Here is a 5,378-nt window from a genome sequence, read left to right on the forward strand (position 1 = left end):
AAATTATTATATAAGTGAAGATATGACATTCCAATCAGTACATCTTGGCTAAGGACACACAGAATTTACTGATTGGCACATTACAGTGGCCACCTAGTCCTAGAAAAGGAATACTAAAAGTTTCACTGAAATATGAGATGAAAAAATCAAGCATATCATGCTATTCAAAAATTTTATTTGATAACGGGCTAGAGCAGTCAGCGGAAGATACTGTCGCATGAAAGATCCATAACATGGATAATATACACAGAAGCTATGGATATGTGGTTTTTATAGAGGCGAAAAGATCATGTGGCATATGAAAATGGAGAGACTGCACTCGTTTGTTCAGGATGAAAGAAGTTTTTGAAGGAGGTCAAGACCCGTTGTAGTGCCATAAATGATGGTGGGCATGTAGTACCGAAACATATTCATATTTGCCGATATTATATAATATATTCCCACAAGAAATATTTTGATGCATTCTAACGTTGAATTATACCCATAATGTTATACAGCACCTGACTATTGTTTCAATGAAATTGTAGTATATTCATTGTCGTCCCTGTCTGTCCACAGCTTTGTGAATGTGAAATACTCATAAATTTTATTATCATCGATTCCAGTCTGAACAAAATTATAATACTTACATATAATTTCATAATTCACATTGATGCTCGCCTCTTTGTGTACCCGAGGAAAATTCTTTATATATGAAGTTTACACGTATCATGAAATAATTGATATAATAAGCAAAATGTATAAATCAAACAGAATTGGAGCCTTACCTATGCCTTGTGGGCTAATTAGCGTCGTGTGACCGTAATGTAAAATTTTCAATCAAACACTGAATATAAAATAAAAAATAAGAGCCCTTTAATAATTATTAAACTCATTTTTTATGTTGAATGTTAATTTTTATGTATCTCCATAACAACAGTAAATGGTTGTTGGTAAATATAATATGTAAAGAAGCATAATAACGATATATTTCACCTTCTTGATTTGATGATAGTATAGGTGGGCATTGTTGTGTATTGTGTATTTGTGTATTTTTTTTATTACTTCATGTATTACTATTATTTTTTTTTGTCGTTTGTGTGTATTTTAAATTTATAAAGATATAATGGTGTAATTTTACTTATGCGATCATCGGATCTTATCAAACCGAATTGAATGTGTATGTACATTCAAATTGCCTGTACCGACTTATTTGCAGTCATCGCGTAAGCGAAATTACCAAAATATTGTTTTTATAGCACTGTCGCATCACTATTATAGTAAGAAATTATGTTATTATATTCTGTATGAACATTGCCTAATGTAACATGAGAAAAAAAATCTGCAAGACTTGAAGAGCTCCAAGAATACACATTGAGTTGTTATTTCATCTAGTCAATCTATGTGAAAAGACTATGCAAAGACTGATTTTTCATAAGACTAGTATTAAAGGTTGGCGAGCGATTTGCAATACACCTCCGGCTGCCTATCCTAAGTTCGTCATATCAGATCCCTGACGCTTTGGACAGTGAGACTGATAGAGGTTGCGTAGCCAACAAAATGTCATTCTACCTATGGCTTCTGCTGCCCATCCCTCGGAGTAAATCATACATCTCATTGTGGAGAATATGGCAAACACTGATGATGGGTGCAAAATCATCAATTGCATAATACACCATCACCCTGATAGAGCAGACTATGTACAAGACTGTTATACATAAGTAAAAATAGTCTCTATGAACATTATAGGCAAACGACACCTAACATCAATTGGACATGGATCACATTGTGAACTGCACTTTTTCTGGTAAAGAATCTGTTCTGCAAATTGCCACCATGCCAGTTATCATCATCTTCGTCTCCCCAATCCAGAGGGAGGGGGGCTACTCAAGGTAGCAGATTCCATAGTCGCCAAAATTGCCAACCGCTTCTTTCAAAGATTCATGAATACTGACACAGCACTGGCAACAACTTACCTCTGACTCTTAACATTCAGCTATTCTTCGACAACAGTGATGAAATCTCAAGAAAGTTACCCATAAGTGTGAACAGTTACTGTGAAGAACTGAATAGGTTGATAATTATCGAACATATTGGCATAATACAGACATAAATAATTGTAGACAAAAATATTAGGTACACAGTGCAATAGTCAGAAATAAAGACAAATTATGTAAATTGTAATGAAGCGAATTTATCTATATATTTCATTATGAATGTATATATTATATAAAGAATGGTTGTCTATTAAAATATTAGCAATGACGAATGTAACATTAAATTATGTCCTGATATAAATTGTTTTATAATAAATAAAAAACATTGTACACCAAGATTCTTTTTCTTTCAAGCCTTCCTATCATTATCAGTCATGGTAAACAGGTACTTATAGTCTCCACTGTGGATTACTGTTGAATTCCTATCTAAAATCGTGGTACGGTTCGATTCCGGCAACTGCAAAAACACCCCTTTTTCTTTTTCCCTTTGTCCTGAATGGCTTTGTATTCAGCAGCATCATGAACGGTATCCACCTATAAATGATACATAATTATAAATTGTAATAAATAATCATAAAATATAGGTATTATTGTAATTAAGTATATGTACCTATGAGTAATATATTTGTAACAAAGCTTCATTGTCAATTAATTTATCTCATACATAATACCAAATAAATAATAATAGAACTGCGACATTATACTATTTTTTGGCCATGTCCGATTTTAATAAGATCACAAGCGTCTACATAGAATGGACGTTTGTATTAAGAGATTTTTTGTTTTCACGAGAAAATGGAAGTTAACCACTTGCTCAATCTAATAGGTCCATATTCTGACTCCAATAATTAAAAACAATACGCATGGCCAGACCCAGAATTTGAACCTGGGACCCACAATATTATAAGCCGCTCGGCCATTGTGAGCTTAATAGTGATTTACTATGCAATATATAAATAAATTCAACGATTCTGAACATACCTGAAGTAGGAGGTATCTGATCTTATGATACCATATCTAATGTTTCATCGGTGACTCTAAGAGTTTGATGATAAATTTGAATCAATAAAGGGTTCATCGATTTCAATTTCATTATTCCATTCAAATGGGCATAACTCAATTAGCTGCTCGTTGCCTGGAAATATTAATACACGATTAACATGCTACCTACCTTATAAAAATAAAACGTATTTTGGTAACTCACAAACAAACGTAAAATTTTGATATTTGATACATAACAATATTATTAGTATGAATTAATCTTACCTGAAAATAAATTCAAGATTTTGTTGGTTTTAATATTTCTGATAATTTTTTGCCACGCAAATATTTTAAATATGTACAACATGGATAATAATTATGATACTGTAGAACAATATTAAGTCAAACTTTGAAATTGAGTGAAACACGAAATATTTTAGGTTATGTATAGAGTATTATGATATACCAAATGTCATGCAAATACCATAGACAATATACATAAAAAATATTATTATCACCAACTTGATAGGCAATCAAATATTAAATTTAAATATTATTCCATAATATCATATAATTTTAGGACATTGTACAATAATATATTCATTAGAATGACTATAAAATCCAGAATCTGGACTATTCAGTTACATTCATATAATTATTATTACTAGGTCGATTTTCAGTATTTTTATAAAAATATGAAGACAGTTCGATTGAAATAAAATGCAATATGTTATATAGATGTATAAAACCATTGTTTAAATAACAACTGTAATTATAACACCGGTTTTTCGATTTTTTCATCGATTTTTAATACGGAGACATCTAGTTAAGATGACTCGAAGGTTCTTTGAATTGGAATGATATTCCAATATGATTTTTCGTATATGCTTTGCAAATCGTGTAATAGATGTCTCTATGAAATCACAATTTTTGATGACATCGCCCTTAACGAAATAAATCAAACGATCTTAGTCTAGTAATGTAGGCTTATATATTTTGAGTGATCACCGAAGGCTCCGCATTAATATGCCACACTATAAATACCTGTGATAAAATGGAAAATATTATTATTGTTTATGGTTTAAAAAACATCAAGTTTCATAGAGCGCGCCACGTGATGTTTTTTTTTTTAAACATCCGACGTAAAAAGGTTCCTTTTATGTTACATCGGCAGGACTATTACAAAATAGTTTATTGTTTTTTTATGAGTGAGGATTTGATGGACGTTAAAAGTTAAAAGATACAAACACTCTAAATGCTTACGGGAAATTAAAATAAATTCATCGTCACTTAGAATTAAAAACAGGAAACCGCAGAATTCAAAGAGAACCCAACCTTCAACACGTTTTTTTAGCTAAAGCATTGTGTTATTAAAATATTTCAGAATATTAATTTATTTATAAGCAAAGCTGGATATCAGTGACGTGTTATTTAATTATAACGCAGGTCTATTATTATTCCAATGTGGTATGTGGTTTTTGATTTGATCTCTATTAATTATAGATAGTTATTCGATTTTGATTTCTATAAATTGATGAAAATTTGTCTATTTCCTAGGCAACCACTAGCTTATAGCATAATTATTATATTTATTGTTTTTTTTAATACCGCTACCAAATTATATTTATATAAAAAAACATTATTTCAATAGTAGGTAATCAAAATTTAATATCCATGTATATTTAACAACAATTTGTCATTTTAATGTCAAATTGTTATAATATATTGTGGGGTATTATTTTATTTTAGAACTTTTGTACATACTGCACTCCCGCTGCGGGATGTTATCTACAAAAGGTTTTTTTATTAGCCGAGGTTCGAGGCCATGCTGAGCTTTTGATGAGTCTAAATGTGTGTTGACGCCACTGCCATCTAGTCAGAGAATTAATTATCAAAATAAAATAAAAGTCATGAACATGCAATGCCTTTAAACATTCGATTGATTAACGTGTATTGCGTTTTAGAGAACATCACGGTAAAACTATTTTAAGTATTTGTATCTTATGAAAAAAAATGTTCTGATACGTAATTGAACATAATATATGGTTTATTGTTAGGATAATGCAAGACAAAAGTAATGTTACAAAATATGTCTATAATATAATTTATTAAATCTGATATTTATACATTATTAAACGGTATAATAAAATTGTGTTCCACAGTAGTAAATAAGTATAATAAAATAATGACAAATAATATTCAACATATTATCATTGATACACAAATCTCTCCTGCAACGCATAGCAGCGTTTAATTAAATCGATACTTAATTAAAGCCACCAGGTTACGAAAAAATTAAGTATTCAGCCAATATGTCGACAGAACAGGTAACATCCATTCCATGTAAAAAAAAATGGTAATAAACCTATCACAGTGACGGATTAATACGGAAATTTATCTATTGGATCCATGCTTTATATC

General features: G+C 30.6%; 1 long non-coding RNA gene across 1 annotated transcript; it reads right to left on the minus strand.

Moving 5' to 3' along the window:
- Nucleotides 1–2,148: 2,148 nt before the first annotated feature.
- LOC147072181 (uncharacterized) lies at nt 2,149–3,406 on the minus strand. The gene is made up of 3 exons (XR_015070622.1): nt 3,243–3,406; nt 2,958–3,111; nt 2,149–2,510 (listed from the first exon to the last, which is right to left on the minus strand). It is a non-coding gene; the product is annotated as an uncharacterized LOC147072181 (long non-coding RNA).
- Nucleotides 3,407–5,378: the final 1,972 nt, after the last annotated feature.

The sequence above is a fragment of the Rhyacophila brunnea genome, unplaced genomic scaffold (assembly GCF_057557595.1).
Source record: "Rhyacophila brunnea isolate RB1 unplaced genomic scaffold, BYU_Rbru_1.0 scaffold_2, whole genome shotgun sequence".
NCBI classification, from domain to species: Eukaryota; Metazoa; Arthropoda; class Insecta; order Trichoptera; family Rhyacophilidae; genus Rhyacophila; species Rhyacophila brunnea.